A 14,473-nucleotide genomic window follows, 5' to 3' on the forward strand; every position below is an offset into this window, starting at 1 on the left:
GTTTCTACCACAGATGTGTGGTAGTCTATTAAAAACATGAACAAACTATTTCTAGCTTTGAGGGCCTTGTCTTTCATCATCCAATATGCCCCATAGAAATACACCCTCTTTCTGTCTGGTATGTCTTTTGTCTCCTGACTCTTCTCTGAAACCCCTCATAACTGGATCTTCTTTGCCTGGAAGACACTAGGTTAGAAAATTACTGTTTTCTGGTTGATTAGTGCCTTCTTGCACTAATTGAATCTGATTTGGGATACTTTCTATTCCTATAAAATATCTAAAATTGGCCTGATAATATCAATGAGCTGTCCTGAAGAACGAAAGGACTCATAGTCCCTGGAGTTCTAGCTAAAGCAACATGTCCCAGAAGCATCCTGTCTAAAGACCACTATGGACTCCCTCTTCCGGCCATGGTCTGAAGACCATTATTCTTCAAGATCCCTAGTAATACCTCCAGTGAAATCCCTCCTTGTCTTACTATGGAGGTGTCATTTCTGGCCCAAGCATGGGGGAATGATAGGCAGGCAAAATTTACCAATCAACTAATCAATAAACATACATTTCTTAAGTGCCTATTATATTCCAGATGTTGTGTTAGGTACCAGCAATAAAGACAAGAATTAAAACAATCTCCACACTCAAGGAGTTATCTACCGAGACAAAGGATAGGTATATAAATAGATTCAAAATAATTTGGGGGGGGGTAAACTAGCATCTAATAGAATCAGGAAAACTCTGCTACAGAATGGGTGCGTTCCAAGTATGGGGGACAGCCTGAACAAAGGCACAAAGACAGGGGAGGGAGTATCATGTGTAGAAGTGTCAGATGTTGCTCCACTTTTTTTGGGAGGAGAAGCTGCTGCCCCAGAATCCTTCCCTTGTTTTATCTTCCTCCTTCCTGTTCCACTTAAACTTGAGAAAGTAGCTTTCACTTAAATATTCAAATAGGAGGGCCCATTAATGTCAGCATTAATTGCCTCATCTTTTAATCCTAACCTTTAATCCACCTTTTAATCCTAACACTGGACCCCCAAAAGATGCAATCATATTAGAGGGAAAAGAAGTTAATATTGCGGTGCATAAATTTTTGTTTATTTCAATGATAATGTCTCACTCAAAATGATCAGTATCCCAGTGGTCGAGGAATAACAACAATCCTTTTAAAAGCCCTGCAATTTAAACTAATATGTACAATCAAGTAGGGGCCACGAAGAGACTAGTGTCTTTTTGTACCAAAGAAATGTTGATCTTCAACCTCTCCTGGCCAAAGAGAAGCATATCCTGCACATTCTGTAGTTACACAGGTCATACTAGATGACTAAACATTTGTTTCCTCTCTACTTACTTTTATGGATTATCTATCTGCTGTAGCTGTGAAAATTGACCAATATAACTTGGTAACTGTCAGATTCAGGGGTCATTCTGTGCTATGTAGAGACACCCTATGATAGAGTAATAACTTATAATCTTTCATCACAGAAAGGGACATTTTCATTCAGGAGGTCAATCACCTCTAGATTGATTGATCCTTCTGTGGATCAAACTCAAGAAGCAAGAAATTTCTCTTGCACTATATTGGATTAATTTTTTTTGTGAAGACCAAAATAAACTTATAAGAGAAATTCTGTGCATTTTACTTAGAGAGGTTTGCATAGAGAATCTTTTTTTTTTCAGAGAAAGAGGGAGGGAATATAGCATATTAGATAGTGTGCTAGTCAGGAAAACATGCATTCAGATTCTGCCTCTGATACTTATTAGCTGTATGAATGAGGGCAATTCATTGTATAAGCCTTTGTTTCCTCCTCTGGAAAAAGGAGATAAGGTAATAGTGAGGCACAAAAGAGGCAACACATGTAAATCACTTAAAAAATCTTAAGGCATTACATAAATGTGAAATCATTTTTTAGTTCTGGGAGAGCTTAGAGCTGCCATTTGGAATAACAAAAGCAACACCAACAATAAGCTGCATACGTGCTAGCTCTTCTAAGGGAGCCAGTTTGTTGCATTGGAAAGAGTTCTGGATTTGAAGTCAGAGGCTTCAAATTCAGGCTCTGTCCTTGTCTGTGATGAGTTGGCAAGTCACTTCTTGGGTCTCAGTTTCCTGACCTGTAGAATGAAGGACACGGACTAGAGCTCTAATGTCTTTTTTCAGCTTAAAATCTATGATCCCATGAAAGAATGATGCCAGCTGATGGATTCCTAGACAGTGCTGTATTAGTGACAATACTATTAGTGTGATAGGAACTCTGTACTTCAGATGAGGAGTAAAAGTGTTTGGATAAGATGTTTTGGACAAGAATTTCCCTCCAACTTTTTTCTTCCCTGATCTCAGACTAAGTATCACATTAACCGATACTCTCATTACCATGGTGATGGGATGCTTTCACTTCATCTTCTTCTTCCTTTTCTTTCAAAGACTCACCTTCACAAAAGGTATGACTATAGATTAAAAAGAACTATTGACTGAGCTCCTGCTTTTTTTTTAGCAATGACATTTTAATACTTTCTATTTTTTCTTTTCATGATTTTAAAAACTGTAAGGCTCACTATTTTTTTCCTTTTGAAAATTGTTGACATTGGTCCAAATTTTCTTGGCTCATGTTTAATAAATATATTAAAATTTACTATTTTAAAGCCTACCACTATTGAACAACAACAACAACAAAATTATGTAATACAAAGGGCAGGTAGGTTGGTGCAGTGGATACAATGCTGGACCTGAAGCCAGGAAGCCTCATTTTTGTGAGTTCAAATCTGGCCTCAGTTACTTACTAGCTGTGTGACCCTCTGCAAGTCACTTAATTCTGCTTGCCTCAGTTTCCTCATCTGTAAAATGAACTGGAGAAGGAAATGGCAAACGACTGCAATATCTTTGCCAAGAAAACCCAAAATGGGGTCAGGAAGAGTCAGACATAATTGAAAAACAACTAAACAACAACAAAGATAATAAAAATGAAATGTTTTTGTTTAGTGGATGAGCTCAAGTCTCAGATTTTTCAGCCATGCCTCCATTAAACCAAGGGAAATAAGATATTACATGGCAAAGAGGGTTAGTGTTTTGAAATAAACTACTTAAGAATGAACGAACAAACCCAGGTCTGGTAGCTCACACCCATGATCCCTGTTCCTGGCCATGTGAGGGTCCATAGATGGTGGTGGTGGAGATCCATACCAAGTCCAGCAAGCCCCCCAGGAGTGGTGGGAGGTGCTAAGGAAAGGTGAACCAGCCCTGGCTGGTAACAGAATAGTTCACAATTCCCATAAATATCAGTAAGGGGCAGTTCTTTAAATAGCGATTGTACTTTGAGTAAAGAAAGATAGGGAGACCCAGGTGCAAAGAAAAAAAAATAGTTTCAATTAATTAAATACCTGCTTTGTTCCAGGCACTATAGTAGGTACTGGGGATTTAAAGCGAAAACCAAAATAATGGATGCCTTCTAGAAGCGTGTATTTCTGCTTCAATATACCTTTAATTGGTAAAGAGATAGGCTTGGACTGGAAATTCACCCCTAAAGTTAATCTGGTCACACTAGGTACTACTAACTTTCCACAACCACCATAGCAATTATATTGCCTATGTTGTGGTTACTTTTTTGAATTCTTTGGTTTTCTCTTTCTCTGACACTCTTTCTGTGTTTGTGTCTGAATGTCTCTTTCTCTCTTTTACTGTCTTAGCACTTTGTAATAGCACTGGGAAACATTGCTTCCCTGTATTAATGAGGCAAATACCTTAACCCAAAGTACTGCCCAATACAGGAAAATTAAATATATTAATCACAAAGACAAGGCCATGCATTTGAAAGTAATCACTATCATAGGACTAGTTATAGACACAAAAGGAAAAATACCAGTTGTTTTATAAGAGAATAATCATTTTAACTAGTTATAAACAATATATTTTTTTAAAAAATGAACTACATTAATTTAAACCCATAACTCACCCCTTCTTCCTCCACACAGAACTATAGTACTGTATTAGGTAATAGGTTTTGATAGGCTTTGAGGAACACCTTACCACCTGGTTAATGGAGGCTAGCTACCTTTTACATGCAAAGACTTATGCCTTTTGGTCCAACTTGTAACTGAAGGAAATTATTTCACAAAAATACTAAAGAAATTCACTAAATCCCTGCCCCCCTTAAGCATATAGTTTTGGTAGCATGGATTGCAAAAGTTGAAACAAAATCAACCACTATTTCAAGTTCAATGTCAACTATTTCTGAAGTGCCTAATATGTACAAGGCAAGAAACTGCATGCAGAAGTGGATTATAGGCTCATATATTTAAAGGTTGAAAGTTTTTTAGAAATCACTTTGTCCAGCCATTTAATTTTATAGATGAGGAAACTGAGGCCAGAGAGGCTAGAATATTTGCCAAATGTTATACAGGTAAAAGACGGGTTTTGCCTTGAAATCAGAGAGAACAGGTTTCAAGCCCTACAGCTGTGAACATGGGCAATTTCACCTTTAACTGCTGAAGGCAACTGTCTAAGACTCTAAGTTTCAGAGGAGTTGCTGATCTGCATTAGTGAAAATAAGTTCTACTCTAGGAATTACCACACTGATGAAATTGCCGGATGGAAATGCCTCATAAGTCCTTGCCAAATGTAAAGGGCATTGTGCCAGATGCTGAGCATAGGACACAGAATTGTACAGAAATGCAAGAATCCCTGCCTTTGAGGAGATGAAATTTTACTGGGAGAATGTATCAATATCCATAGATAAAGAAATATGGAGTAGAGGAGAGGGAAAACACTAGTAATTGTGAGGACTTTTAATAGCTGTGAGGCTCAAATAAGATAAAGTGGGTCAAAAGCCCTTCAATCTTTAAAGTCCTTTATTAGTTATTACTAAAAAGTGTTATTTGTTGTTGTGGTTGAGTTGTTTCAGTCCTGTCTGACTCTTCATGACCCCATTTGGGGTTTCCTTGACATAGATACTAGAGTGGTTTGCCATTTCTTGCTCCAGCTCATTTTACAGATGAGGAACTGAAGCAAATGTGGTTAAGTGACTTGCCCAGGGTCGCACAGCTAGTAAGCGAGACCAGATTTGAATTCAGGTTTTCCTGACTCCAGGTCTGGTGCTCTAACCACTGTGCCACCTAGCTACCCCCTTAAGTGCTATATTTAATTATTGATATGAATATGAGTATGATTGGTGAGACAGGTTGAAATTAGATTGTGGAAGCCTGAAAATTGCACAATAAAGTTTTTGCTTTTAATCCCAGAGGCAATTGGGAACTACTGAAGGGTTTTGAACAAGAAAATGCCTTAGGAAGAGTTCCCTATTACTGCTGAGGTCACCACTATCCTCCCAGTCACTCAAACAAAGTGTCATCCTCAGTTCTCCAATCTCTCCCTCACCTCCTTATCCAATTCGTTGCCAAGTCTTGTCAAATGTACCTTTATAAAATCCCTTCTCTCCTTCCTGTTTTCTCCTCTCACACCACCACTGCAAGTAGATTGGTTGTTGAGTTGTTTCAGTCATGTCTGACTCTGTCATATGGGGTTTTCTTGGCAAAGATACTAGAGTAGTTTGCCATTTCTTTATGCAGCTCATTTGACAAATGAGGAAACTGAAGCAAACAGGGTAAAGGGACTTGCTGTAGGCCCTTATCACTTCACACCTAGACTATTAATGACCTGCTTGTTGGCCTACCTGCCTCAAATCTCTCCTCACTCCAGTCCATCCTTCAATCACCTATTAAAGTGATCTTGCTAAAAAGCACAGGTCTGACTATGTCACCCTCCGATTCAATAAAATCCAGTGTTTCCTTATTGCCTCTAGTATCAAATTTAAAATCCTCTGTCTTTCAAAGCCCTTTATAACCTGGCCTCTTACTACCTTTCAATCTTCTTAAAACATTCTTACCTCCATATACTCTGCAGGCCAGTCCTCTTTGCTATTCCTCTCATAAGACACTCTGTCTCCTGACTCTAAAACCTTTCACTGGCAACTGTCCTTCATACCTGGAAAATGGTTTCTCCTCTCCCGGGCTTCCTTCACGGCTCAGATAAAATTCCACTTTTTACAATTAGCCTCTCCTAGTCCTCCCTAAAGCTAGTGCCTCCTTCTCCCCACCCCAGCTGATGGAAAGCTCCTTGAGGGCAGGGTCTCTTTTTGCCTTTCTATCCCCATTGCTTATAGAACAAGGAGGTTATTGAGTAGCCTAAGTGAGGCGTCTGTCGTTAGGCCTTTGAAGAGGGGTAATGGTCCTGTGAGTGAAGAGGAGGAAGATTCAGGAACCTGGAGCTAGACTGGAGAAGACTCAACACCTGGTTGAATATAAGGGGTGAGGGGAGAAAGAAGAACCAAGGATGACTCCAAGGTTATAAACCTGGGTGAGAGAAGTGGGAAAAGTGTTTTGTGAATAATAACTGATGTTGAAAATCAATCTGTTTGGAAAATGATAAATGCTGGAGAGGATGTTGGAAAATTGGAACATTGTTACATTGCTGGTGGAGTTGTGAACTGATCCAGCCATTCTGGAGAACAATTTGGAACGATGCCCAAAAGGCTATAAAAACGTTCATACCCTTTGACCCAGCAATACCACTTCTAGGGTTGTATCCCAAAGAGATCACACAAGTGGGAAAAGGATCCTTATGTATAAAAATATTTATAGCGGCTCTTTTTGTAGTACCAAAGAACTGGAAATCAAGGGGATGCCCATCAATTGGGGAATGGCTGAACAAGTTGTGGTATATGAAGGTAATGGAATGTTACTGTGTTATAAGAAATGGGGATGATACGGACTTCATAATCACCTGGAAAAACCTATACAATATAATGCTGAGAGAGGGGATTAGAACCAGGAGAACATTATGCACAACCACAGATATATGGATTCTGTGATGACTAACCCTGACTTTGCTCCTCTCAGCAACACAAGGTGCAAAGAGAACTCCCAAGGACTCACGATGGAGAATGCTATCTACATCCAGAGAAAGAACTATGGAGTCTGAATGTAAATTGAGGCACACTTTATGCTCTCCTTTTTTTTTCCTTTTTTTTTTCTTTTGTTTTTGTTTTTGAGGTTTTTTTTTTTTTTTGGTTCTGTTTCCTCTTTCTCCTGATTCATTCCATTGGTCATAATTCTTCTTTACAACTTGACTATTGTGTAAATAAGTTCACTGTGAAGTTATATGTAGAAGATATATTGGTTTCCATGCCATCTTGGGGAGGGAGAGGGAAGGGGGGGAAGAAAATCTGGAACTCAAAGTTATGTGGAACTGAGTGTTGTAAACTAAAAATAAAAAAAAAAATCTTAATTATAAAAAAAATAAAAAATAAAAAAAAGAAAATCAATCTGTTTGCTCCAGTTGCTCCCTGAGAGCAGGCACAGTAGCATTTTAAAATTTATGCATCCCTGGCTCTTAGCACAATGCCTCACACACAGTAGGACAAGCAATAAATGTTCATTGAAGTGAAATCAGTGTTTTCCTGTGGCATCTTAGCACTGTGCCTGGCAAATCATAAGTGCCTAATCAATGTTTATGAACTGACCAATGATTGGCATCTCACCTCCTCATAAATTTAGTTTCCATTATTATGTGTGGGAAATTCTTTTTGCAACATGAAGCCATCTTATGGATATCAATGTGAGATCTCCATTACTGTCCCTCCTGCTCTGTGTGGGACATGGACAAAAAAGGACAGGTGGGATGCAGGGAACCTGATAGTTGGTTAGCCTACAAAGCACTGTTTCCACCAGGGAAACTGTCTTAGCTCTAAAGAAAGCAATAGTTTATATCTAGAAGATGCAAATGGAAGAGAACCCATGAGTATAGTATGCAAAGGTCATAATTAGGGTTAGTCCTAGTCTTGAACTCCAGGTCACTTTTTTGTGGATGGTGACAGAGAGGTGGAGCAGTTCTGTTTACAATTTTTCAGGGGGAAGGGGTTAGTTCTGAATGTTCTAACACTGTGGTTAAATGGAGAGAAGGTTGAAATTATCTGAGGTAATTCAATCAAGGAGCTATTGAGAAGGCAAGTGCTTCTGAAAGGGTAATTCCCTCAAGTGTATTTCACCCTACTAAATGAGGAATGTGGGAGATTACTGGACCATTTTATTGCCTAAGTCCCAATATGTTTTCATTGCCATTGAACAATAAAAGTGTCCAGGGACAGGCTTATAAGTAGGCAGAGTAGGAAAATACTCTGGTGTGATTGGAGAAATGCCAGGAAAGATTTTTAACCTAAATCTCTTCCATTGCTGACTCTTTAAATTCCACCATTAGAGAGCCATTCCTTGGGTTAAGGAATGTTTTAAACAACATCACTGTAGTAACATATTAAACAATGCCAGCTATTAGTGACTCAATGTATATTAATTAAACACATCCTTTCCCCACCCTGTTGAGCTCTCTATAGGATGTTATGTAAATGGTAAGAGTGAATAAAAGAAAGAATGTAGAGAAGGGTCTAGACAATGGTGGTCAGGGCTGAGAGCGTAGGTTGTTGAAACAGTGCAGAAGGCTCTTGGGAATCAGAAACAGCAAGAGTACTCTAGGTTCTGGGAAAAATGAGGAAGTATCAAAATGGGAACCTGAAGGAAGATGAGGGAAGGCACCAAAGGCCACAGAACAATTCTATCTATCTATCTATCTATCTATCTATCTATCTATCTATCTATCTATCTATCTATCTACCTGTCTGTCTGTCTGTCTGTCTATCTATCTATCTATCTATCTCTCTATCCATCTATCCATCTATCTATCTTTTTGTCTATCTAACAATATTATAGCGGGCTGCCCTTGGAAGTTTCTAAAATATCTTGGTATGTCTAAAGAGAAAAAACCTTTCTTCATTTAATCAGTAAACATTTATTAAATGCATACCTACCATGCTCCCAGCACTGTGCTAAGAGCTGGGGATACAAAAGAGAGGCAAAAGATGGTCTCTGCTTGCAAGGAACTCACAATCTAATGGGGGAGATGTTGTGCAAATACAGACACACACACACACACACACACACACAGAGAGAAAGAGGGGAGGAGGGAGAGAGACAGAGGGAAACAGAGAGAGTAAGTTATAAACATGATAAATAGAAAATAATAGAGGGAAGAAAATAGAATTAAGAGGAATTAGGGAAGGTTTCCAGTAACAGATAAGATTTTAGTTGGAACTTAAAGAAAACCATGCAGGTCAGTAGGTGGAACAGAGGAGGGACAGTGTTCCAGGCATGTGGAATAGCCAGAGAAAATGCCCAGAGGTGAGAGATAGAGTGTCTTGTTTGTGGAACTGTCAGGGGGCCACTGGTACTGGATTAAAGAATATATTTTGGGGAATAAGGTGTAAGAAGACTGGAAAGGTAAGAGGGAGCTAGGTTATAAAGGGCTTTGAATGCCAAAGGGAGGATTTTGTATTGGATACTGGAGGCAGTAGGGAGCCATGGGTGTTTACTGAGTAGGAGGGTCAGACTTGTAGTTTAGGAAAATCACTTTAGTAGCTGATTGGATTGAGTAGGGAGAGAATTGAAGGAGGCCGACCTGCCCCCTGGCTATTACAATAGTCCAGGCATGAGGTGATAAGGGCCAGTATTAGAGTGGTGATAGTGTCAGAAAAGGAGGTTAATTTGATAAATATTGCAAAGGTGAAATTGACAGGCTTTGGCAACTGATTGGATATTGGGAGCTAGAGAAAATGGGGAATCCAGGATGACTTTTAAGTTGTGAGCCTGAGAGACTGAGAGGGCAATAGCTCTCTATCATAATAGGGAAGGTAGGAATGGGAGATCGCTTAGGAGGAAAGAAAATGAGTTTTGCTTTGGACATGTTGAGTTTAAGATGTTTGGTTCAAGGTGTTTGAAAGACTAGTGAAGTTGGAGGTCAGCAGAGTTTGGCAGGACAGATAGATCTGAGAATCATCAGCATAGAGATAGTAATGGAATCCATGGGAGCTGATGAGATTGATGGGGATGCTTGGGTGCTTGTGCTTGGACCCTAATTCTAACATCACATTTCTCCTTAGCCTCTGCTTCTGTGCCTATGCCTGGACCCCAATTCCAAAACCACATCCAGTTCTAAAATCACATCTCTCCCTAGCCTCAAAATACTATCTCAGGAAGTTCCTCTCCAGTTCAAGGGCAGCATGCCCTAGAAAAACACTTATCTCTCCTCTTGATACTGTGGCCAACTGTACCTATAGAATTTATTAGTTTGGACTCCCCGTGTATGTGCTGAACTGGCCATGTACTGGGTCATAAAGATATTCACTACTCACTGGCCCATCATGTGCATGCTAGACCCAGACATATGTATACTCCCTTACATTCATCTTGTCTAACAAGACATTTGATGAGAGCAACATGGATATTTCCAGTCAGCCCTGACCATTAGTTGATTTAGTGACATTTCAAGGCAAAAACCACACCTCCAGGTGGCCCCTCCTTGGGCTATTTCCCAGTGAATTCTGGGGAGATACAAAAAGTGCATGTTCCTTTAAGAACTGACCACGCTTTAACCACTCCCTAATCCCATGCCTAATTAACATGTTTCACCCTAAAATCTCCTATAAACCTTTACCTGTACCCCTTTAAGGTTGCAGGTTCCCTAAGAACTCTTGCCCACTGAAAAGCATAATAAATCTTTGCCACTTTAACTTAAAGAATGCTTGAAATTGTGAATTCATTCCAGATGGCCCCAACCCTCTCCAGCACTCAGGTCTTTGAGGGGTACTCCCCCTCAACTACCCTGTCTGGGAACTCCAATCTTGGGGTTCCTGGACCTCATCTCTCTAAACCCTCAACAAGATTACTAATCAAAGTTGTATAGAGGGAGAAGAGAAAAGGGTCCCGGACAGAACCCTGAGGGAAACCTAGAGTTAGAGGGTGTGATCTAGATGAGGAGCCAAAAAAAAGAACTTTGAGAAAAAGCAATATGATAAGTAGGAGGAGAACTAGGAGAGGGTTGTGTCTAAAAACCTAGAGAGAATAGCATATCAAGGAGGAAAGAGCGATCCTCTGTGTCAAAGGCTGCAGAGAGGTCAAGGAGAATGAGAACTGAGAAAAGGCCATTAGATTTGACAACTAAGATTCATTAGTATCTCTAGATACTAATGAGAAAGCAGTTTCAGTGGAATGATAAGGTTGGAAACCAGATTGTAAGGGGTTAAGGAGAAAGGAAAGAAAGTGGATGCACCTATTGTAGATAGTCTTTTTGTGGAGTTTAGCAACAAATGACAGAAGAGATATGGGATGATAGCAGGGATATAATGATTAAGTGAGGGTCTTTTTAGGATGTGGAAGACATAGACACATTTGTAGACAGTAGGAAATGAGCAGGTAGACAGGAAAAATTTAAAGTAAGTGAAAGATTGGGGATGACAGACCGTACATTATGTTGGAGAAGATGGGATAGAATGGGGATTAGCCTTGATATGGAGTAAGCCCACTTCATCATGTGAGACAGGAGTAAAGGAAGAGATTGTGGTAGAGGCACCTGAGTGATAAGAGATAATGAAGAGAGGAGAAGAAGGAGCTCATGGTGAATTTCTCTAAAATTTCTCTAAATTATGAGGCTAGGTTCTCAGCTGAGAAAATGGGGAAAGATAGAGCTATGGGAGATTGAGGAGAGATGGAAAGGTTTGAAAGAGTTCCTATGGAGAGTGGGATAGTGGGTCGGTAAAGGAGGTAAATAGTAAGATTGCCTAGCAGCAGTGAGGACCCAGTTAAGGTTGTGTAACATAAATTTGTAGCGGAGCTAGTTAGAATGGTTTCATGATTTTCTCCATCTTCGTTTAGCAGCACATGTGTAAAAGCAAAGGTGGTGAGTAGTGGGAGTCCAAGGTTGAGGGTTGTCTGTGCACAACCAGCAATATGATAAGAGAGCTAGGAATTCAAGAGAGGAGGACTATAGAGTCCAATGGGTCAAGATGGGGAAAAGAGGAAAGAGTGGTTAGTTCAGAGGAGATGACCTGGGAGAAAATTGAGGAGTTGAGGAATTGGAGGTCATGGTGAGGATGAAAAGCAGGGTTTTGCCAGGAAAGGGAGAGGGAGAGGTGAAAAACCAATAGCTCATGGTTAGATAAGGGTATTTCAGAATTCTTGAATATAGAGGTGGCACATTTGTGAGTGATGGCAAGATCAAGTGTAAGTCTATATTTGTGTGTGGCTAAGGCTCGTGGGAAGTGGGTAGGTATGGGAAATGAGTGGTTAGTATGTCTGAAGGAGAGTCCAACATGTGTGCTGAAATTCCCTAGTGTTTAGGACAAGACTTGAGGAGGAGAGAAAATTGTAAGCTAGGTACCAAACTCATCAAGAAAGGCAGGGGAATGATCTAGGGGTCTGTAGATAAGCACTAGGATTTTAAGTGGATTGTAGATATGAATACCATAAACCTAAAAGGAAGAGATATTCCCGAGTGAAGGAGGGAGGAGGAGAACCTGAAAGTGGCAACAGGAAGCAAAGAATATCCAACCCCTCCCCAGCCCCACTATACCAGTGAACTGAGGAGAATGGGTAGCCAGGGAAGCTGGGTCATCATGAGTGGGGAGAGGCAAGTTTCAGTAATAGCTAGCAGTAATAGGTCATGAATGACCACTAATATTAATATTTGTTTATAGTAATAAACCTTGAAAAATTATTTAATGGAAGATTAGCTACAGATATTTTCATTTTCAACTTTCAAATAATCACTAATGGACTATTAAAAAACAACAAAAACTTGCTATTCTTTCCTTCCATGTCAGCAATCTGAGAACTTTGCCTTGGGCAATGTTTGATTCACTAATGGATGGCAAAAGACAGATGGAAAAATGAACAGATCATCTGTTCCATAGTGATGACTCTCACCTCTGGTCGAATGAAAACATTGCGAATAGAACACCAGCAGATTACGAGTCTTAAATCTTAGGGTATGGCCATAAGCCTTAAGCTGAAAGATTGTGTTGGGAAGCTGTGCAAACCTCATGGTCTCTAGACTATGAAATAAGAATGAAAAGGCAATATTTGGTGAGTATCTTCTGGATTTCTACTTGATATGACTCTACACATCTAGATAGGTTTAGAATAATTTCTTAGAAAATCTCTAGAGTAGGGAGGGGTTTTTCAGCTATTTTTGTGTTCTGGACCTCTTTGGCAGTCCAGTGAATTCTCAGAGTTATATGTTTAAGTGCAAATAATAAAATACATAGAGTTACAAAGGAAACTAATTATAATGAAATGTTGTTACCAAAATATTTTAAGGCAATTTCATAGATCTTTGGATAAGATCATCTGCTCTAAAGGCTTAAGATTCCATAGAATCATTGTCTTAGAAGGTCTCCCAGAAGTCTTTCAATCTTACGCTGTTTCTGTAGGATGGTTTTATTAAATTTTCAGAGAGACCAAGTGGTTTATATGTGGTATTATTTTAGTCAGCATGGAGCAAACTTCCTGCCTTAAAATATCAGTCCTACCTTCTGTCATCAAACACCTATAGTTTTATTTGATTTCTGAAAGTCTCTTGTTTCTCGCTTCCTCATTGCCTACTCATTATTCAACCCTTTGCAATCTCGCTTTTGTTCCTATTCTTTTACTGAATCTATCTCTTTCCCTTCAAGGTTATTGATGTTCTCCTTTATGGAAGAATCAAGAATCTTCAGTCCTCTTCCTTCCTGACCTCTGCATCATTTGAAACTGTTGACTCTCTCTTTTCTTCCTTGGCTTCTATGACAGTGTACTACTGTGGTTTTCTCATCACTTTTCTGACTGTGCTTTCTCTTTCTTTTCTGATTTCTCATTATTCTTTTGCTCCTCAATTGTTGGTGTTCTTTGAGATTCTTTCCTTCAGTCACCTTTCTCAACCACTCTGTCTGAGATATATCTGGTGATATATCTGGATCTCAAATTTCTTGTGAGACTTTGTCCTGACCATTTCTGTGTCCTTGTCACATTCTCCTTCTGTGATAGTTACTTGTGTACTATCTCATTCCTCTGTTTTTTTTTTTGTTTGGATATTACATATTTTTTTTTTATTTTTATTTTATTTTTTTTAATTTAAATTTATTTATTTAACATATTTGGTTTTCAGCATTGATTTTCACAACAGTTTGAATTACAAATTTTCTCCCCATTTCTACCCTCCCCCCCACTCCAAGATGGCTTATATTCTGGTTGCCCTGTTCCCCAGTCAGCCCTCCCCTCTATCACCCCCCTCCTCTCCCATCCCCTTTTCCCTTCCTTTCTTGTAGGGCAAGATAAATTTCTATGCCCCATTGCCTGTGTATCTTATTTTTTAGTTCCATACAAAAACTTTTCTTGTTCTTGAACATCTGATTTTAAAACTTTGAGTTCCAAATTCTCTCCCCTCTTCCCTTCCCACCCACCCTCCCTAAGAAGTCGAGCAATTCAACCTAGGCCACACATGTATCATTATGTATAACTCTTCCACAATACTCATGTTGTGAAAGGCTAACTACATTTTGCTCCTTCCCAACCCATCCTGCTTTATTGAATTTTCTCCCTTGACCCTGTCCCCTTTCCAAAGTGTTTG

The 14,473-nt window shown here is 39.5% G+C and overlaps 1 protein-coding gene across 1 annotated transcript in view; it reads right to left on the reverse strand.

Moving 5' to 3' along the window:
- The window catches only part of LOC118851054 (potassium voltage-gated channel subfamily D member 2-like), a 59,447-nt gene that overhangs the window by 11,086 nt on the left and 33,888 nt on the right, over positions 1 to 14,473 (reverse strand). The gene's annotated exons all lie outside the window — the stretch shown is intronic.

Source organism: Trichosurus vulpecula, chromosome 5 (genome assembly GCF_011100635.1).
Source record: "Trichosurus vulpecula isolate mTriVul1 chromosome 5, mTriVul1.pri, whole genome shotgun sequence".
Classification (NCBI taxonomy): Eukaryota; Metazoa; Chordata; class Mammalia; order Diprotodontia; family Phalangeridae; genus Trichosurus; species Trichosurus vulpecula.